This window comes from Sus scrofa, chromosome X (genome assembly GCF_000003025.6).
Source record: "Sus scrofa isolate TJ Tabasco breed Duroc chromosome X, Sscrofa11.1, whole genome shotgun sequence".
Lineage (NCBI taxonomy): Eukaryota > Metazoa > Chordata > Mammalia > Artiodactyla > Suidae > Sus > Sus scrofa.
The window spans coordinates 78,364,312-78,387,512 of NC_010461.5; positions in this window are offsets into that span (position 1 = coordinate 78,364,312).

The window sequence follows — 23,201 nt, forward strand, 5'->3', positions numbered from 1 at the left end:
CCAGGACTTATGGACCTTACATTTTATGGTGGCAGTGTATTGAGGTGAGGGGTGGCGGAAGAGACAAAACATCAAACACATAATGACAAAATAAAATGTCATAGCAATATGTGGTATGAAGAAAAAGTGAAGCAGGACAAGAGTGTTTGTGGTGGGGTATTTGGAGGTAGACTGTTTTAATAGGCTGTAGAGGGAAAACTTTTCTAAAGAAGTAACATTTTAACATAGACCTAAATAAAATGATGTAATTAATCTCATAGGTATCTAGAGCATTCAGAACTGAGAAAATAGCAAGTGTAAAGGCCCTGAGGTGGAAAATTAATTGGCAGGTTTGACGATAGCTAGAAGGTCAGTGTGGCTACTTGGTCATATTACCTTCATTTGCATTCCTTTTAGAAATATACATTGATAGTCTATTATGTTTTATGCACTGTTCTAGAGACTGGAGGTGAAAGCCATAGTCTCTGCCTTCATGCAACTAACAAAAACAGTAACAAAATCTTTTTTTCTACTTAAATTAGAAAAGAGGAAAAGGATACTGTAGCATTTGGACACCTCTAAGGTACAAAATCAGCCAGACACTTCCAGGAACCTTGTTCTAGTGTTCTCAAGTCAAATTCAAGATCCACTCATTAATTAGCTTACACATTCAACATAGCCACAGGCTACTATCACGTTTAAAAACAGTTGTCAAAAAGAAAATATAAATAAATACTTAATGCCACTTTAAAATAAAATTGATACCTTATGATAATAAAGTATGCATATGGATAATCAAGTTTGGAAAGCATAAGAAGAAATTGGAGGGTGTGTTTTAGAGACCTAAACTTTTTTATTTTATGATGAAGTACAAATATAATAAAAGAGATAGAAAATAATTTCAGAACAAAAAGATTAAGAAGAAATGATATTGGAAGTAAGGTACTGGAACAACCCCTTCATACGGAGAGTGACAAATATAATTGGCCATGGAAGCCTTGGTCTCCTGGTTTTATTAAGAAAAGACAACTACCAGAGTTCCCGTCATAGCACAGCGGAAACGAATCCGACTAGGAACCATGAGGTTGTGGGTTCAATCCCTGGCCTTGCTCAGTGGGTTAAGGATCCGGCGTTGCCATGACCTGTGGTGCAGGTTGCAGATGCAGCTTGGATCTCGAGTTCCTGTGGCTCTGGCATAGGCCAGTGGCTACAGCTCCTATTTGACCCCTAGCCTGGGAACCTCCGTATGCCGTGAGAGCAGCCCTACAAAAGGCAAAAAGACAAAAAAAAAAAGACAACTACTTGTCATTAATAAAATAGATACTGATGTGCTTGAAGAAAACATTTACCAGGTTATTCATTCATGCAAACAACAATTATCAAGTACGGAGTAAGTACGTGCCGCTCTGCACAATCTATGGGGAATACAAATGGTAAGGAAGCTATGCTTGTAGTCCTGAAAGTGCTTGTGAGGAGATAAGACAAATACACCAAATGAATTATCAGATGCAAGAAAAAAATCAGTCCAAGAAGGCACTATTCTCAGTCATTGACCTAGCTCTTGACAAATTTTTAGTCAGACAACATCCACTATTTAAGGACATTTCATTCATACCTTTAGAAAAAAATTAATAAAGGTATTGGGAGGGTCAGTATCACTCACCTCACTTATCCTACATCTAATCCTCCCAGGTTTATCTTTCCCATTAATTTGAGTATAATCCATCCAAGGTCCAGAACAGAGAAGTCACCAACACACACTTTCAGGAATTTTCAATCTATCAGTATCATTGCATTCATCCTGAAGACCTTGTTTCTACACATTATCCAGCAACTGAAGAAACAGATGGAATATATAATGTCTCATGACATCTAAATTCGGTCTGGCCCATATCTATACTAATAGCGAACAGCATTCAAAATTCTTCACAAAGAATTACCAATTAGTTCACCCAGTTGAGTGCTACAGACTGATGCAAATAAGGTTATTAAACAACCTATATTGTGCAAGGAACTTTCATAGTGCAAAAGCTATTCCATATGAGCACAGAAGCACATTCACCTACGACCTGGAGTCTACTGTATATATCTACGTGTTTTGTTTTTCATTCCATGCAGTTATTTCTTCCAGAAATTCACCTTGCTGCTTTTGTTTTGTTGAGTCTAGATACCCATCTAAGTGGAAGTTTCCAAAGACCACAAAACTGAGAGGGGGAAAAGATGAGGCTGAGACACAAGGAAAAGCTAGCCAGTGATGAAATTTAAAATGTATCATGAGGTGTGAATTACCTATCTGTAGATAATCAAAAACTGACTGTATCTTCCAAAGGCCTTTCATTCGTGGGCTTCCATAGCAGCTATATATTTCTGTATCCTCCTCTACTCTGAACCACCAACCACAATTATCCAAAGTAATTGCTATAGCCTTTCATTTATATCAGCAGATAACATTACGCTCATTATCCAAACAAACCTGGTGCTAGTTTGATCTCAACCTTCTCAGTTAGAGATTGCTTATTTTCCACATTTTGGATATGATTCCTTTAAGATAATATGATATCCCTAAGGTTGAAGGGGTTGATGTATTTTCAAAGTTATTTAAAAAGGAATTCTTATCTTCATATATCAACCTACAAATTTCAACCTATTTTATTTTTTTGGCCACACTCTCAACAGGCAGAAGTTCCTGGGCCAGGAATCGAACCTGCACCACAGCAGTGACAATGCCAGATCCTTAACCCACTTAACTCCAATTCCAAACTATGATCTACATAATAAATAATATCAAAGTATACTGGTCACATAACTCCTATGTAATGTTTCTACCAAGGAAAAATAACTTACAGTTTTTACCAGATACTAAATTGTTTTTCAATTACTCTTTGCCAATATGGAGGCTCTCCAAGGACACTTATGAACATGTTATATTGATCATTTCTATTAAGCAGCACACACTATAGAAAACATAAAACATAAAAGAGAGAATTCCTGTCCTATATAATCTAATTTTTTAGAATGAGATCTAAGATAGACACACTCAAAAGAAAAGAACAAAAAATGTCTGATAATCCATTCAAAATATATATATATGAGATACTACAGAATGCAAAGAAAGGGAGAAATCAAGTGGAATAAGGATAATTAGGGAAAACTCCTTGAAGGACATGACTGTTGAGCTGGGTATTTTCCTTACTTGAGAAAATCTGGCCCAAAAGTTTTTGAAAAAAGTCAACTTTCAGCTTGGTGATTTGGAAACTGGATAAAAACAACTGAATCTGTTCTTTTATAAGAAAAAAAGATGGGCAGAAGAGATCCATCATCTCTGCAGGGGGAAGAAAAACTATTTCATCTTTAGGTACCTCCTCTTCTCTAGAATATGATTCATGTTTCTACCACAAAATAGTCTGTTTTGCCTTGCATTGTTCTACTGAATGATGGAGTAAGATGATAAAGTGTTTCATCTGAGGATGCAAAACAGTGACAGGTTAGATTATACCCTGAGGTTATTGGGATACAAATGGGATTGCTCAGGGCACCCTTTTCGGGAAAGGAAAACTGATGATCTTTTATATTTCTTGTAGGAAGCAGCAATTTTGAGCACATAAGTCTTCGTCAGCCCTCATCAAAAGACACAGGGTCCCATTAAAAAAATTCTTGCCCAGTTCTTCCAGGGTCTATTAACAAAGAAGATTCATCTCTGGCCTCAGCATACTGTTCCACTTTGAAGATCTTTGAAAAATTATTCTACATGATATTCTTGACTTTTCATAGAGGAAAACATCACGTAGCTCTTTCAAAAAACTATTTAATAATTAGATAGCTGACTTAATTATTAAATAAAACTAATAATTAGAACTATTTAATAATTATATAAGATATCTTACAAGTCACTGTAAGATGTAATTTTGTCTAAAGGCATAGTTAACTTTCTGACAAACAATCTGCATTTATTTAAAATCAAAACAAATCTGCTGTCGTTGGTATATACAGTGTGATTTTGCTTTGTTCTGTCTTTATCCAGAGCCAAATTTCCCAAATTTAGAGAGAAGCTTAGACCCTGAGCCAAAATATTATTTTTGAATTGCCAGAAGCTGCCTGTTGATTTTTCCCATGTTCCTACAAATTCAATTAAAAGCTGAAGCTTAAATCAAATTAAAATGACTTGCTTCGTTATCAAACATGCAGCCATCCAGCTGTTCACAATATTAACGTTAATACAGTTCATGTACAATAGTATTTTCTAATGTTTTCTGTAGGTTCGCTCACGTCTATAGTCAATTAATTATTGGTTATGTATGTTCTTATGGCAGCTTGGCTTCCTGTTTCCACTATCTCTTCCCCTCCCACAAAGCCCTAAAACACTTAAATCCTGACATTCATGAATCATAACTAAATGCAATATCCTTTCTTTTCTTTTCTCTGGAAACAGGTCTCAGATTAGAAGGGAATGAAGTCTAACATCTCTAAAAAACTTAAATAGAATTATTCTCCATTATCAGACAGTATGACCACAATCCATCTACCAATATATGTCTATCATGGCAGATATTTGGCATCTTGACAAAAATCGTAGCACCAAATATGAATAATGGAGATGCCAAGACATGACGCTTCCTCTAACTGAAGATTGAAAAGAAGCAGTGGTGATTGAAATAGCTGAGAAACATTGTATTTTTATTTTAAGGATTAAAAATAAGTGCTTTGACTGAAATCCGAGGATGTATCCTACCCAGTAGAAAGAGCCGTCTCATTCAGCCAATAACCAGTAATCATTATTAATGCACAATAAAGTACTATTGCTGAGACCGAGCCAGGCAGGTATGCAAATTAGTCAAAAATGAATGAAATTATTACCAACAAACAGGCAAAGCAGATTCAATGATCAGTAAAATTCAATGAGATGCAAAAAAAGTATCTTGGACACTGAGCACAATTTCATCTGCTTCTCTTTCTCATACTCATACCTTCCTAAAATGCTATATATTTAGCATCCCAGATCACCTGAATCCTTCTGAATTTTAGGCTATCTTTAGTGTCAGACAAACATACTATTCCTGTCCCTACAACTACATGTCCACACCTTATTAGCCTCAGTCATCACCGCTTTAGCTACATAAATATATGCTCATTCCAAATGATCCAAACATATTCACACTCAACAGAGAACACGGGAAAAATAGGGAAAAGATGTTTCAGACAAGGGGAACAACATGAGCAGAGGCACGAAACACAAAATACCACGCTCTGTGTAGATAACTGCAACCATTGTTGGAAGAGGAGTTACAAGTTGAGGTTTGTCAAGGGAAAGGACATCATCATGGATTTCAGTTATATGCCACATGATCCAAAGTGCTGATCACACACATTTTTTTTTCTTTTTACAGCCTCATGGAAGTTTCTGGGCTAGGGCTTAAATTAGAGCTGCAGCTGCAGGCCTATGCCACAGCCATGGCAACTCTTGATCCAAGCTGCATCTGCAACTTATACCGCAGCTTGTGGTAACACCAGATCCTTAATCCACCGAGAGAAGCCAGGGTTCAAACCCACATCCTCATCGATTCTAGTTAGGTTATTAACCCACTGAGCCATGACAGGAACTCTCACACAAATATTTTAAGGTGATATTTAGCCAATGAGTCCATGTTTGGCTTAGGAGTATTAAAGATGACTAATAAAGAAGTCAAATGAATGTAGCAGCTTTATCCACACCTAATTGCCCTTTTGTTGATAAACTTTCATAATATCCCAATATCAACATATGATATCAGTGTTATTAAACTTTTGGATTCATAATTATACAATTAATTACATATCTTTTTTTTTGGTCATGCTTGCAGCATGAGGAAGTTTCCAGACCTGTAATCAAACCCAAGCCATAGCAACGACAATGTCAAGTCCTTAACTGCTAGGCCACCAGGGAACTCCTGTCTTTTCAAATTTATTCATTGACTAATGTTTTGTCTCTCTTTTTTTTTTTTAATTTTTTTATTTTCCCATTGTACAGCAAGGGGATCAGGTTATCCTTACATGTATACATTACAATTACATTTTTTCACTCACCCTTTGTTCTGTTGCAACATGAGTATCTAGACAAAGTTCTCAATGCTATTCAGCAGGATCTCCTTGTAAATCTATTCTAAGTTGTGTCTGATAAGCCCAAACTCCCGATTCCTCCCACTCCCTCCCCCTCCCATCAGGCAGCCAGAAGTCTCTTCTCCAAGTCCATGATTTTCTTTTCTGAGGAGATGTTCATTTGTGCTGGATATTAGATTCCAGTGATAAGTGATATCATATGGTATTTGTCTTTGTCTTTCTGGCTCATTTCACTCAGTATGAGATTCTCTAGTTCCATCCATGTTGCTGCAAATGGCATTATGTCATTCTTTTTTACAGCTGAGTAGTATTCCATTGTGTATATATACCACTTCTTCCGAATCCAATCATCTGTCAATAGACATTTGGGTTGTTTCCACGTCCTGGCTATTGTGAATAGTGCTGCAATGAACATGTGGGTGCATGTGTCTCTTTTAAGTAGAGTTTTGTCTGGATAGATGCCCAAGAGTGGGATTGCGGGGTCATATGGAAGTTCTTTTTTTTTTTTTTTTTTGTCTTTTTGTCTTTTGTTGTTGTTGTTGTTGTTGCTATTTCTTGGGCCGCTCCCGTGGCATATGGAGGTTCCCAGGCTAGGGGTCTAATCGGAGCTGTAGCCACCGGCCTACGCCAGAGCCACAGCAACGCAGGATCCGAGCCTCGTCTGCAACCTACACCACAGCTCACGGCAACGCCGGATCGTTAACCCACTGAGCAAGGGCAGGGACCGAACCCGCAACCTCATGGTTCCTAGTCGGATTCGTTAACCACTGCACCACCACAGGAACTCCCGGGAAGTTCTATGTATAGATTTCTAAGGTATCTCCAAACTGTTCTCCATAGTGGCTGTACCAGTTTACATTCCCACCAGCAGTGCAGGAGGGTTCCCTTTTCTCCACAGCCGCTCCAGCACTTGTCATTTGTGGATTTATTAATGATGGCCATTCTGACTGGTGTGAGGTGGTATCTCATGGTAGTTTTGATTTGCATTTCTCTTATAACCAGCGATGTTGAGCATTTTTTCATGTGTTTGTTGGCCATCTGTATATCTTCTTTGGAGAAATGTCTATTCAGGTCTTTTGCCTATTTTTCCATTGATTGATTGGTTTTTTTGCTGTTGGGTTGTATATGTTGTTTATATATTCTAGAGATGAAGCCCTGGTCAGTTGCATCATTTGAAACTGTTTTCTCCCATTCTCTAAGTTGTCTTTTTGGTTTCTTTTGGGTTTCCTTTGCTGTGCAAAAGCTTTTCAGTTTGATGAGGTCCCATGGGTTTATTTTTCTCTGATTTCGATTGCTTTGGGAGACTGACCTGAGAAAATATTCATGATGTTGAAGTCAGAGAGTGTTTTGCCTATGTTTTCTTCTAGGAGTTTGATGGTGTCCTGTCGTATATTTAAGTCTTTCAGCCATTTGGAGTTTATTTTTGTGCATGGTGTGAGGGTGTGTTCTAGTTTCATTGCTTTGCATGCAGCTGTCCAGGTTTCCCAGCAATGCTTGCTGAATAGACTTTCCTTTTCCCATTTTATGTTCTTGCCTCCCTTGTCAAAGATTAATTGACCATAGGTGTCAGGGTTTATTTCCGGGTTCTCTATTCAGTTCCATTGGTCTATCTTTCTGTTTTGATACCAGTACCACACTGTTTTGATGACTGTGGCTTTGTAGTATTGCTTGAAGTCTGGGAGAGTTATGCCTCCTGCTTGGTTTTTGTTTCTCAGGATTGCTTTGGCGATTCTGGGTCTTTTGTGGTTCCATATAAATGTTTGGATTGTTTGTTCTAGTTCTGTGAAAAATGTCATGGGTATTTTGATAGGGATTGCATTGAATTTGTAGATTGCTGTGGGTACTATGGCCATTTTTACAATATTGATTTTCCCAATCCAGGAACATGGAATATCTTTCCATTTCTTTACATCTTATTTGATTTCTTTGATTAAAGTTTTATAGTTCCTGGCATACAGGTCCTTTACCTCTTTGGTCAGGTGTATTCCGAGGTATTTGATTTTGTGAGGTGCAATTTTAAAAGGTATCATATTTACGTATTCCCTTTCTAATATTTCATTGCTGGTATACAGAAATGCAACTGACTTCTGAATGTTAATCTTATATCCTGCTACTTTGCTGAATTTATTAATCAGTTCAAGGAGTTTTGGGGTTGAGTCCTTAGGGTTTTCTAGGTATAGTATCATGTCGTCTGCATACAGTGACAGTTTTATCTCTTCTCTTCCTATATGGATGCCTTTTATTTCTTTTGTTTGTCTAATTGCTGTGGCTAAGACTTCCAAAACGATGTTGAAGAGCAGTGGTGAGAGTGGGCACCCCTGTCTTTTTCCAGATTTGAGTGAGAAGGCTTTCAGTTTTTCCCCATTGAGGATTATATTTGCTGTGGGTTTATCATAAATGGCTTTGATTATATTCAGGAATGTTCCCTCTATACCCACATTGGTGAGGGTCTTGATCATGAATGGATGTTGAATTTTGTCAAATGCTTTTTCTGCGTCTATTGAGATGATCATATGATTTTTGACCTTTTTTTTGTTAATGTGGTGTATGATGCTGATTGATTTGCGTATGTTGAACCATCCTTGTGAACCTGGGATGAACCCAACCTGGTCATGGTGTATAATTTTTTTGATATGTTGTTGGATTCGGTTGGCTAAGATTTTGTTGAGAATTTTTGCATCTATATTCATCAATGATATTGGGCGATAGTTTTCTTTTTTGGTGGTATCTCTGTCTGGTTTTGGAATGAGGGTGATGGTGGCCTCATAAAATGTCTTTGGGAGTATTCCTTCTTCTTCAACCTTTTGAAAGAGTTTAAGGAGGATGGGCACCAATTCCTCTTTATATGTTTGATAAAATTCACCTGTGAAGCCATCTGGTCCTGGGCTTTTATTTGTAGGGAGTGATTTTATGACCTCTTCAATTTCATTTCTAGTGATCGGTCTGTTCAGTTGGTCTGTTTCTTGTTGATTCAGTTTTGGCAGGCTGTAAGATTCTAGAAAATTGTCCATTTCTTCCAGATTGTCAAACTTGTTGCCATACAGTTGTTCATAGTATTCTCTTATGGTTTTTTGTATTTCTGCTGTATCCGTTGTGATTTCTCCTTTTCCATTTACAATTTTGGTGATTTGGGTTCTTTACCTCCTCTTTTTAGTGAGTCTGGCCAGGGGTTTGTCAATTTTGTTCACCTTTTCAAAGAAGCAGCTCTTGGTTTTATTAATTTTCTCTATAGTTTTTTGAGTCTCTATTTTATTGATTTCTTCTTTGATCTTTATAACTTCCTTCCTTCTGCTGACTTTAGGACTTTTTTGTTCTTCTTTTTCTAATTCATTTAGGTGGAGTGTTAAGTTGTCAATTTGGGATCTTTCTTCTTTTTTGAGAAAGGCCTCTACTGCTATAAATTTCCCTCTGAGCACTGCTTTCGCAGCATCCCATAGATTTTGAGAGGTTGTGTCTTCATTATCATTTGTTTCAAGGTAGTTTTTAATTTCCTTCTTGATTTCCTCATTGACCCATGGGTTTTTTAGTAGCCTGTTGTTGAGTCTCCATGTAGTAGGAGTCTCTTTCCTTTTCCCATGGTTGATTTCTAATTTCATGGCATTGTGGTCAGAGAAGATACTTGAGATAATTTCTATGCTCCTAAATTTATTGAGGTTAGCTTTGTGTCCCAATATGTGGTTGATTCTTGAGAATGTTCCATGAGCATTTGAGAAGAATGTGTATTCTGATTTTTTTGGATGTAGTGTCCTGAGGATATCAATTAAGTCTAACTTTTCTATTGTTTCCTTTAGGATCTCTGTTGCTTTATTGGTTTTCTGTCTAGAGGATCTCTCCATTGATGTGAGGGGGGTATTAAGGTCTCCTACTATGATTGTATTCTCATCAACATCTCCCTTTATGTCTGTTAATATTTGTTGTATGTATCTGGGTGCTCCTGTATTTGGGGCATATATGTTGACGATAGTAACATCCTCTCCTTGGATGGGTCCCTTAATCGTTAACTAGTGTCCTTCATTGTCTTTCTTTATGTCTTTTGTTTTAAAGTCTATTTTGTCTGATATGAGCATTGCGACTCCTGCTTTTCTGTCATGTCTATTGGCGTGAAATATTTTTCCCCACCCTTTCACTTTCAATCTATATGTAACTTTTGTCCTGAGGTGAGTTTCTTGTAGGCAGCATATTGAAGGTTTTTGCCTTTTTATCCACTCAGCCACTCTGTGTCTTTTGATTGGGGCATTCAGTCCATTGACATTTAAGGTGATAATTGATAGATGATTATTTATTGCCATTTGAACCTCGTGTTCCAGTTGATTCTATGGTTCTCCATTCTTCCTCTCTTTTTTTTTTTTTGGTTGGATGGTCTCCTGTTATTATCTGCTTGAGTGTTTTTTTTTTTTCATTTTTTGCAAATGCAATATTTGGTTTTGGCTTGTGGTTGCCCTGATTTTTAAGTATGCTAACCCCTTCCCATAATTGTGTGTTTTAGCCTGATGGTCCTGTAAGTTCAAACACTTCATTACTATATTAACATTAAGAAGAGAAACATACAAAGAAACAAACAAAAAGAGTTATTTACCTCCTAACATCCCTTGCCCACATTTTATGGTTTTGATGACTCTTTTATTTTTTTCTTTTTAATTTTATTTTGTTTGAAGCATGTTCATGATTAAATCTGTATGCTGGCTTATTTGAGTGACAGCTCTCTGATTGCGGTTTCCTCAGTCCTAGTTCTTCCTCTTCTTCTTCTTCTTTTTTTTTTTTTCTTTTCTTTTTTCTTCCCTTTCCTTCCTTTCTTTTTGGTTTAGAGAAGCCCTTTCAATATTTCCTTTAACCTGGGCTTTGTGTTGCTGTATTCTTTAAGTTTTTGTTTGATGGAAAAAATTGTTATTTCCCCTTCTATTTTAAATGATATTCTTGAGGTTCCGTCGTGGCGCAGTGGTTAACGAATCCGACTAGGAACTAGGAACTAGGTTGCGGATTCAGTCCCTGCCCTTGCTCAGTGGGTTAACGATCCGGCGTTGCCGTGAGCTGTGGTGTAGGTTGCAGACGAGGCTCGGATCCCGCGTTGCTGTGGCTCTGGCATAGGCCGGTGGCTACAGCTCCTATTCAACCCCTAGCCTGGGAACCTCCATATGCCGCAGGAGCGGCCCAAGAAATAGCAACAACAACAACAACAACAAGACAAAAGACAAAAAAAAAAATGATATTCCTGCTGGATAGACTATTCTAGCTTGCCTATTTTATCCTTTTAGCACTTTAAATATCTCTTGTGGAGTTCCGATGGTGGCGTAGTGGTTAACGAATCCGACTAGGAACCATGAGGTTGCGGGTTCGGTCCCTGCCCTTGCTCAGTGGGTTAACAATCCGGCATTGCCGTGAGCTGTGGTGTAGGTTGCAGACGCGGCTCAGATCCTGCATTGCTGTGCCTCTGGCATAGGCTGGTGGCCACAGCTCTGATTAGACCCCTAGCCTGGGAACCTCCATATGCTGCGGGAGTGGCCCAAGAAATAGCAAAAAAGACAAAAATATAAAAAATAAAAAATAAAAATAAATATCTCTTGCCATTCCCTCCTGGCCTGTAGTGTTTCTGTAGAGAAAGCAGCTGATATTCTTATGGGGGTTCCCTTGTAGGTAACATTCTGTTTTTCTCTTGCTGCCTTTAGGATCCTCTCTTTATCAATAACTTTTGCCATTTTTATTATGATGTGTCTTGGTGTGGGTCTGTTTGGGTTGAGTTTGTTTGGGGCCCTCTGTGCTTCTTGTATCTCGAACCCAGTATCCTTTAGATTTGGGAAGTTTCCAGCGATAATTTCTTCAAATATATTTTCCATCCCCTTATCTTTTTCTACTCCTTCTGGAATTCCTATTATGCGTAGATTGGCCTGCTTTATATTATCCCATAGGTCTCTTATATTGCTTTCCAGTTTTTTGATTCGGTTTTCTGTCTGTTGACTGGATTGAGAGATTTCCATTATTCTATCTTCCATATCACTGATTCGTTCTTCTGCATTATTCATTCTGGTTTTTACTGCCCTTAGTTCAGTTTGCATCTCTGCAAATGAATGTTCTAGTTTTTCTTGGCTCCTCCTTATATTTTCTAGTTCCTTTCTGAGGGTATCTGCATTACTGTTCATATCTTCTCTTAATTCCTTCAGTATATTCACTGTTTCTCTTTTGAACTCCAGGTCGGTCTGACTGCAGAGATCTGTTTCATTGTTGACTGTTTTAGGTGAGTTCTCCTGTTGGTTTGACTGGGGTGGTTTCTCAGCTTCTTCATCTTGCTTGTTGTTTTCTTTCTCCCAAGGGAGTTGTACTCTTCGTGATTGGGCAGTGTTTGCCTTGTCACTGCCGTGGAATATTTCCTGAGGGCTGTCGTTGTTGGTCAATCTTTTTTGAGGCAGTGTGGCTTTTCTGGAGTGTTGATGGGGCTAACAGTGTTTCTTTGAAGCAAAGGAGGACTTCCTGAGGGCAGACAGGACTGGGAGGTCCACACCACGATGGTAGCAGATTTCACTCGGTCAGGCAGAGCTTGCTCTGGTGTTTTTAGGCTGTGGGGTTCTTGCACGGGGTTGGCAGTGTTGGGCAGCTGTTCCTCAGGAGTGCAGCACCCCCTGGGGGCTGGAGCAGGTATCTGGGTCACTGAGAACCTAAGAGGCTCTTCCCTAGGGCAGCCCAACTCAGAAGGACAGCCTGCGAATGTAGGCGGATCTTTTCACAGTCTGGCCAAGCTTGTTGCAGCTTTTCTGGGCTTCAGGGGCTCGTCCAGGTGGCTGGTGGTGCTGAGCAGCTATTCCGCGGGAGTTGGGCACCCCCTGGGGGCTTGGGCGGGTAGCAGGGCCGCTGGAAACCTAAGAGGCTCCTCCCCAGGGCAGCCTGACTCAGAAAGACTGTCTGAGATCTTTTCCCAGCTCGGCCAAGCTTGTTGCAGCTTTTCTGGGCTGCAGGGGGTCCTGCCTGGAGCTGGCAGTCCTATGCAGCTGATCCACTAGGTCTTAGGACCCCCTGGGGGCTTGGGCGAGTAGCAGGGCCACTGGAAACCCAAGAGGCTCCTCCCCAGGGCAGCTTGACTCAGAAAAACCCTCTGAGATCTTTTCCCTGCTCGGCCAAGCTTGTTGCAGCTTTTCTGGGCTGCAGGGGGTCCTGCCTGGAGCTGGCAGTCCTATGCAGCTGATCCACTAGGGCACCCCCTGGGGGCTTGGGCGGGTTCAGGGCCCTTGGAGACTCAAGAGGCTCCTCCCCAGGGCAGCCCGACTCAGAAAAACCGTCCGAGAATTAGGCAGATCTATTCCGGCCTGGCTAGGCTTGTTCTAGCTTTTCTGGGCTGCAGGCCTTTTCTCGGGGGCTGGGTTGTTTGGTGCTGCTTTGCGGAAGTGTAGCCCCTCCAAAGGGCAAGCAGGCCTGTGCAGGGACAGCCCCTGCGGTGGTAGACTTCAGGCAATTGTTGAGGCCAGCCCTCCTGGATGGCAGGCAGCCCCAGGTTCGGCGAGAGCTTAGGGGGTGGCGGGGGTGGGGGGAGGGGATGCACTGGGAAGCACAGTTTTCAACTAGCTAACGGGCCTGTAATCTTGCTGTGGCATGGGGGGTATTCTATGGGGACCCACCGCTTCTTCTCTCCCCTCCCCAGCACGGGAGCAGACCAGGCTCTTCTCCCAGGTTCCCTCTGATGTGGCTTTCCACTTCCCCGCCCCTGGAGTATTTCTCCCTTCCTCTGTGACAGCTTTGTTTTCTAGTCTCCCAGGCAGTCTCTGCCCCTTCAATTCTTTCTAGACCTCCCAAGCAGTTTCCGCTCCGCCCCACCCCCCAGCCCGGGGACTAACCTCTGGAGCTGAGGTCTCGGTGCCCAGCCCCCACCCAGGCGTCCCCTGGCCCTTTCTCAGGGACTAACCTCTGGAGCCGAGGATTCGGTGCCCAGCCCCCACCCAGGCGTCTCAATTTTTGGTGACTGTGCCCGTAGTTCAGATGGTCCGTTTGGTTCTTGATCGGCTTTTCCATACTCCAACTTACTGCTACACTCTTCTCTGCATCTGGAGATTCCTCTGGTTCGTTTGATCTTTCGCCTGGTAGGTGACTTTCCAGGGTGCGGGATCCCTTTCTCCTCCGCAGTTCCCTTTCGGGAGCGCCCGTCTCGCTCGGATTCACCTTCTCTCGCTCTCCTCTTTTCTCCCGTTCTGCCCAGTAATGTCATGAACTTCTTGACATTATTGGAGTTTAGGTTCCTCTGCCAGCGATTGGTTGCTGTCCTGTGTGAGTCACTTGTTCTGTGTGAGTCACTTTTTCTGTAGATGTGCTTTTTTTGTTGTGTTTGTGGGAGAGGGCGAGCATGTCCCCCTACTCCTCCGCCATCTTGTCCTCTCTCCTCCTGTTGTGTCTCTTAAAGTATCAAATTTAGACATCTACATCAGAAACCTCACCTGATGCTCATTAACATGTAGACTCCTGGAACTCAGGCCAGATTTGCTGAATCAGAGTACATCCTAGGAATCTGAATTTTGACAAACATCCCCAGCTGATTCTGATGCACAATGAAATCTAACCACATCACAGCATGACACCTATCTGTGGTGAATTAGATAGGAGTAGCTGCTGACAGAAAGTTGCTACATACTGGCTTTTGTCTGCTGAAAGTGGTAGCGGTATTCCTCAGATCCTTTCTCACTAGAGATGCTCTAGAACAAAATTTCTGTGGTCAAATGCATTTCTTTTTTTTTGTCTTTTGTCTTTTTGAGGGCTGCACCTGCAGCATATGGAGGTTCCCAAGCTAGGGGTCTAATTGGAGCTGTAGCTGCCGGCCTACACCACAGCCACAGCAATGCCAGATCCGAGCCACATCTGCAAACTACACCACCGCTCACGGCCACACCAGATCCTTAACCCACTAGGTTTGGCCAGGGCTGGAACCCGCAACCCCATGGTTCCTAGTCGGATTCATTCCTGCTGCACCACGACGGGAACTCCTCAAATGCATTTCTGATACCACCAAGTTATATATTTTTATTATAGAGTTCCATTGAATATTAACACATTAAATGTTCTGAGAAATTCTACATCAAATGAAAAACTTTAACCCAGCATTTCCCAAACTTATTTGACTATGAAACCCTTTATCATCATCAACCTATTAATATACCATAGAATGAATATGCTAATGTGAGTATATTTCTAAAATAATGCTCTAATGTTTCACTGTTAAATATGGTGTTGGTGTTTACCATATTTTTGAATTATTTTCCGCTTCTAGTTTATAAAGATTTTTAAAAATCAGAGGTATATTGGGATTTATTTACAAATCATAGATATAAGAGTTCCCTTGTGTTGACCCTGCAGTGGCTCGGATCACTGCTGTGGTGTGGTTTGATGCCTGGCCCATGAACTTCCACATGCTGAAAAAGAAAAAAAATCAGGAATATAACTGATTCTGGGGAAGGGTCAATGCACTGTTTGAAAACAAAAATAAATTGAAATTCTCTGTGTTTTTCAATATATTGTTCATTTTATTAGTGTGTTATTATTTATGACCTAAATATCTTTATAATAAAAGATCCACCAACGAAACTTAGTTGACAAGTCATGAGTCATAAAACAGAGTAAAATATGGCTCAGTTCTCTTGTTAGAATGCTAAAAACATTTTGTTAGATAACAGAACAAATTTGGAGACATTAGCAGATTAAATGTAATTTGTAAATCCACCTCTAGCAGTTACAGTTCAGATTGTTTTCAATGACTGCCTCATTATAACATGGTGTGCCCCTTTTTGTTTCACATAATGCGCTCTATTATCTGCAGCAGATTCACAGCGGTGTGGATTTATTATTGTTATTATTGTTATTTTGGTCTTTTTAGGGCCACGCCCGCAACATATGGAGGTTCCCTGGCTAGGGATAGAATCAGAGCTACAGCTGCCTGCCTATGCCACAGCCATAGCAACACGGGATCCGAGCCACATCTGCGAACTACACCACAGCTCACAGCAACACTGGATCCTTAACCCACTGAACTAGACCAGGGATAGAACTCATGTTCTTTTGGATACTAGTTGAGTTCATAAACCACTGGCCACAATGGGAACTCCTATGGCAATGTGGATTTATTTGTGAGATACTGAGCACATCTTCCTCACTTCACACCCAATTACTGAACAGCACCCCCAACCCAGGACACAGGAAACATACTAAGGAGCACCTGAATCTGCTGAAATTTTACCTGAGCAGCCCTCCTTCCTTCCACCTATTTACAAATTAAAGCCAAGAGAGCAAACTCTCACCATCACAAAGGTACAGTTTACTATATTTATGCATCACCTCACTTGACCCTATTGATACCATTCTTACCTGTTTTTCCAATCATGACTCCCTTATTCCTTTGGGAACCGCTAACTTTTCTATAGAGTTTTAAATAAAATGAAGACCATTTAGGAAAGTACAGACATGGAATCTTTTTAAAGCTGGGAATGAGTATGATATAAGTAGTAATAATACAAGGTAGAAATTATTTGCTTTCAAGACTATCAAATATTACAGAATGTCCCATTGTGAAAAGCCATTTAGAGCAGAATTAGCAATCAAGGCTTTTTGCCAGCCTCCTTAGCAGCTGTTGAAACTTGTTTAGAATCTTAGCATGAGAAAGGCTGCAGCAACTGTAAACTACAGTGGTTCATCTGAAATACATTTATGGTTATGAAAAGCACAGCAAAACATCTGCAAAGGAAAGCAAGCACTAGGGGGTTAGAAGGGCAAATTAGTAAAGCTTCCCAGAATTATCTCAGGGCCTGTCAGGGAAGGTTAACAAAGAGGCTTCCCCAGCAGCTGCCAGAGACAGAACTGAAGCTGCCAAGAGTTAAAGGAAGCAAACAAATGATGGAGGGACCCAAGGGATTTCTATCTTGTAGGCTCAGTGCGAGGAAATATAGAGAGGCACTAACCTCCAAAGTAGAGGAATATATGAAAAAATAAAATGGGTTGAGCCTTGTGTGATCAACACAGTGCGTATAACAAACAAAAAGATATATTCTGTAATATGTGAAAGGGTAGTTTTTCTACTGCTCCTTTAGATGGGATAAAACAGAATTTCCACATTTGGTAATAAATTAGGAGGTTGATCAGAAAGATTCAAAAATGCATTTGCAGAAGAAAAATAGAACTTTTGAGTGGAAAGTCTAAGAAGGCAGCATGGAGAATTCCAAGTAATTACTATTCTTTTTTTTTTTTTTTTCTGCCATACCCAAAGCATGTGGAAGTTCCAAAGCCAGGGATCAAACTGTGCCACAGCAATGACCTAAGCCACAGCAGTGACGACACTGGGCCCTTAACCCCCTAGGCCACCAGGGACCTCTAACCAAGTAATTCTTAAAGATTGATAAGCAGAGTTCCCTGGTAGCTCAGCAGACACAGCCAAATAAATAAACAAAATTTAAAAACATTTTTAAAAGATTGATAAGAATTTGACTCAAGTTCACATAAATTCTGAAAAGCACATTCAGGAATTTAAGAATACATCGACAATTATCAATGGGTTATTTTGGCCTCCATTTATACTGGTCAAGTGATTTACCATCCCTCATTCCTCTTTCTTATAATCTTCTAAGTCATTCATAGGTCAAATATATGTTAAACTGAAATTTACAGAGATTTGTATTCAAAACTTTCACAATAAAATGTAAATCTCTGTTGATTCTTTCCATCATTAAGTGTTTAGTAGTAACCTTAGACATACTGTAGAATAATGTGTAGAATGTTCAATGCATTTATTCTCTGAAGAGTTATAAATCTAAGATTGCACCGGATAGTTGTCACAGTCTTCTAATGTATTACAACACAGTGTTTGTAATAGCTATGCTTTGAAAAGATTGTTTTGCTCTCAAAAAAAGCTGGATAACTGGCTCTGAGAAAGCTTACTTAGAGACATACTCTCTGAAAATAAAACATAGAAATATTTTTCACTTGCAAAATAGTTCATGTTACTTTCTATGTCTTACTACTAGATTAAGTGCACTTCTAACTAAATAATTGAGTGATAATCTCAATAGGCTGATGGTAATCTGTTAATATTAGAATAATTATCCAAGAAGACAGAACAAAGTAAAAACTTCTGTGTTATACATTTCTACTGTGTGTTTATAGAAAACATTTTTTAAATTAATTTTTATTAGGGTATAGTTGATTTATAGTGTTGAGTCAAATTCTGCTGTACAGGACGTGACCTAGTCATACATATATACACTTTCTTTTTGTTATGTTATCTTCCACTATGGTCTAGTTCAAGAGACTAGACATAGTTCCCTGTGCTATACAGTAGGTCCTCATTGCTTATCCATTCTAAATGTAATAGTTTGCATCTACCAACCCCAAACTCCCCATCCATCCCTCTCCCTCCCCCCTCCCTTTTGGCAACTACAAAAAAGAACAACATAACACCATTTGCAGCAACATGGATGGAACTAGAGATTCTCATTCTAAGTGAAGTAAACCAGAAAGAGAAAGACAAATACCATATGATATCACTTATATGTGGAATCTAAAATATGGCACAAATTAACCTATCTGCAAAATAGAAACAAACTCGCAGACATAGAAACAGATTTGTAGAGAACATTTCTTAAGGAGGTTCATCCTGTACTGATATAATAGTTTTCCTTAATCTTAGGACCTCCAAGCTCCAAATACTTCCATATCAGGTCAATCTACTACCATCAACTAAACTTCACAGTCAGTTCTATCACTGCACCTGCATGCATGAGGTCTCCCTAATTTAAATATTTTCACAGTCCCTCCCCATTCAATTATTCAATCTCTCTATACTTTGCCTCCATTTTCATGTACTTTCTGAAGATTTCTGATGAGACCCAGTCTATACGGAATTTTCTACAACTTCAAATTCCTGCAGCACTTATTATTAGTTTATATCACAAGATCATAATCTTGCTCATATGTAGGAAATTATTCTCTGGGAATGATATTTAAAAATATCTTGTTCTTACAACTAGATCTCAAATTCCTTCAGGAGAGGGTTCAAACAGTACACTTGATCTTCCATAATATCTACTTATTGCTATCATTTAGTCAAAAGGACTTCATGGGCATTTCTTTGTGTTCTTAGCACTGCACAATGTATTATGGGTGCAGAAGTGGGTAAAGACTAGTCTATGCACAGAGTAGCCTGCAAATAAATATTTCTTGTACAAATGAGTACATGCAGTAATGGATAGTGAGATCTTTCCCCTGGGTTTTAGAATTTCTGTGGAATGGCCACCTTTTGAGGCATACACTTTTCTTTTTTTTTTTTTTTTTTTTTTTTGTCTTTTGTCTTTTGTCTTTTTGTTGTTGTTGTTGTTGTTGCTATTTCTTGGGCCGCTCCCGCGGCATATGGAGGTTCCCAGGCTAGGGGTTGAATCGGAGCTGTAGCCACCGGCCTACGCCAGAGCCACAGCAACGCGGGGTCCGAGCCTCGTCTGCAACCTACACCACAGCTCACGGCAACGCCGGATCGTTAACCCACTGAGCAAGGGCAGGGACCGAACCCGCAACCTCATGGTTCCTAGTCGGATTCGTTAACCACTGCGCCACGACGGGAACTCCGCATACACTTTTCAATACCTCCTTCAGAGCAAATGGAAATTTGCAACTCTTTACCACTAAATTTAAGTTCAACAGTTATAATCACTTTAAATGTGTGGGTGACTCATGAGCCAAATAATTTTTTTAAAAAACTGGTTGTCAGAGGAGCTTGAAGGAATACAAGGAGCACTGGGCTGAGTCAGGAATCTGGATTCAATGGTTAGTTTGTTGTATTGGATAGGCCATTGGGCCTCTTTAGATCTGTTTCTCATCTATTCACCCTCTAAACCCTTGTGTCTCAAAGTGTGGCCCACCAGAGTGGGCATCACCTGAGAGTCTGTTAAAAATTCAGACTCTTAGGCCCTACCCTAGACTGGATGATGGATAAACAGTATTTCCCAGTTGAACTGTATACATATATATTTAAGTTTGAGAGGCACTGCCCTGGGTTATGAGATTTTTGAGGACAAAGACTATTGTATTCACCATTATTATCCCCCAGCATTTTTTTTTTTTTTTTTTTTTTTTTTTTTGTCAAATCTGAGGCTTTCCGAAGTTCTGGAGTCAGGGATTGAGCCAGGCCATAGCAGCAATCCAAGCTGCTGCCCTGTCAAAATCAATCCTTAAACTGCTGAACCACAGGAGAACTCCTACCCTAACATCTACTAATGAGCCTAGCATATGGTAGTTATTCAATAATTGGTCCAAAGGATGCATGAAAGTATCAAAATAAATGGCTAAGATTGATGGTTTCTCTGGTCTTTTCCAAATCTAATGCTCTGTAATTGTAGGCCAAGTTTAAATTGGTGGACTGTAACATATGCCAAATGGGACTTAAACTAAATCTTGGTTGGGGGCTAATGTCTTTGACCTATTTTTCCATCTACTAAGTGATAAATTATATGCCAACTCAATTAAATGTGATGAAAAACTCTGGAGACTAAAGGGTGTATGCGTGGTATGTGTATGTGTGTGCGTGTGCATGTGCATTCCATCTATAATCAATATTTGTGTATACAGTCATTGAGATACTGGATCGTGGCAGTGAAAACGTTCAGTAAGTTTTTAAAAGTGAAAAAAAAAAGTTGTTCTGGCCAGCTATTTTTATAGCTCCTGTCTGCTAGCTGGCTTTAAATAATAACTACAGAAAGGGAATGTATACCATTATTTACAGATACTGTCAAACTATGTGCACTGAATTTCTTCCCCTCTTCCACTTCTTGTCTCTGGCTTTCAGAGAGTTTAAATAATCTCGTACCCACTTGTGGGCTTCTGACTGTCCCAACTCACTTGGATTTCACTTTTCTTTAAGTATAAATCTCATCAGCTCTATCTTCTCTAGCAAGACTCAGTTATTATAGTCACATTCTAAGTAAAACCAAAAAAATGCAGAAATGTTCATATTGTAATAACATCTTCTAAAATGACTCTGCAATTGTACTTTGTAAATACAGGTTTTGTTATCCAATTACCAATAATGCCAAACAGAAAATATCTGTATCTGGGAATATTAGGTGTTGGATTTGTAAGCTTCTGAAATACATAAAGCTTTTAATTTATTTTTGCAAAATCTTAAAAATTTATCTACTTTAATTCCTAGTTATTTTTATTGAATACATTGATTCTCTACAAAAGTGAATGTAAATGTGCTACTCATGTAATTCCTATGACACATTATAGTGCCTCTCTGAAAATCTCCAGCAAATTCTCATCCCCTGACTTTCTGAAGCTTCTAACTCCTTCTCATTTCTAAATGAGTGAATCTTCCACTTGTGTGGATCTGTGGGAACACCTGGTATTATGAGCATTGATGGCCAGAAGAGCAGAGTAATGTAAATGGCGAAAAAACCCAAAAAACAAAAAACAAAAACCATATGTGTCCTACACCAAAACTTGTGGCTTCTGGGCATAAGTCACTGAAAGTCAGGATGTGGCAGAGAAGTAATATTTTTATAAGACGAGGCTTTACATTTCTGTCTCTTTGTGTTTGCCAATAAAATGAAATTATAGAGTTAACTACCATATTCCCTACTGCTATTTTAAGAGGTCTTAATGTTTGTAATACAAACACCTCAACTGTTTATCTATATTGTTAAACACTCCCATAACAGACCTTTCCAAAAGAACAGTGAGCAATTGATCACTGACAGACATCAGCCTGCTAATAAATCTATCATGGGTGAAAACAATACTGTTTATTTACTAAGATTTTAGCAGAATTTGTGCTAGAATCTATAATAGCTAATAGTTAAAAACCTTGCTGGTGGGGGGAGATGTAGCTCACCCAGATTGCCATAAATGGATTTGAAACCTGCTCAAAAGCCGACCAGCTAATTCCCCATACAGCATTACTCCCACATTTTGAATCAGTTAATAATGAATATAACCAGAATGATTGAAAAGCCTCTCTCCTCTCTTGACACTTCAGATGTTTCTGAGATATACATAAACAAGAAATTAAAAACAAAAGCCAAAAACCAGCCACTCCAAAAGCCTAGTTATTCACCCCAAAAAATATTCTTAAGTGTCTTGAGTTATTCAAGTCCAGTTTCCCTGTACTTAATTTACTGGGTAGCTTAGGTCTCTTCAGCAGCCCCACTCCCAGGAGCCAAACCCCAAAACTCACTAGTAGCCACAGATCTTAAAAAAACAAACAAACAAACAAAAACAAACAAAAAAAAAACTGCCTGGAATGCTCTAAAATCTAATTGGCCTTGTTTAAATACAATCCTGACAAGAGATACGAAACAGTGTGTTTCTTTCCAAGGGCTTCTGTGAAAAAAAAAAAAAAAAAGTACTACTAACTGGGTGGCTTACAACAATGGAATCTTATTCCCTCACAGTTCTGGAGACCAGAAGTCTCAAATCAAGATTTGGCAGTGTCATTCTCCCTCTACAGCCTCCACGGGTGCTTCCTTCCAACTTCTGGTGGCTTTCCTCCACTTATGGAAGCATAATGCCTCTGTCTTCACGTGATCATCTTCCTTGTGTTTCCATGTGTCCACATTTTCTCTGTTAAAGACCTCGGTCATCCACTATGACCACATTTTAACTTGATTATATCTGCAAAGACTTTATTTCCAAATAAGGTCACATTTATAGGAGCCAGGGCTTAAGCTTTGACAAACTTTTTTTTTTTTTTTTGGTGGCGGGTCGTGGTGGGCGGGTATTCATTACATAACACAGGGCAAAATGATGGCTGGATACCCCTTCGAGTTCTAGCTTTCCTTAACTCTTCCACTCAAATGTTGAACAAGAAATCCAATCACATTCTATGTTATGAAGTTGGAATGTATTATTCGTAAAGCACTGACTCAATGTGGCACAGGATAAGATGCAACCAAGAGATTCCATTTACTTTGTTTTTTAAAAATATCATTTTTTAACTATCTTCCAGATCCCACAGTGGATAAAAACACATCTCGGAACTAGAATCATGTACACAATCATTAAAGACCAAAACCCACAGATGTCACAGGCTCCATGTGGCCAATGCCTTTAAGCAGACCGTCTGTTACAATCTGTACCAACTGACGCTTCCAGGTGGTGGACCAACGAAGCCCCAGGGAGGCTACATT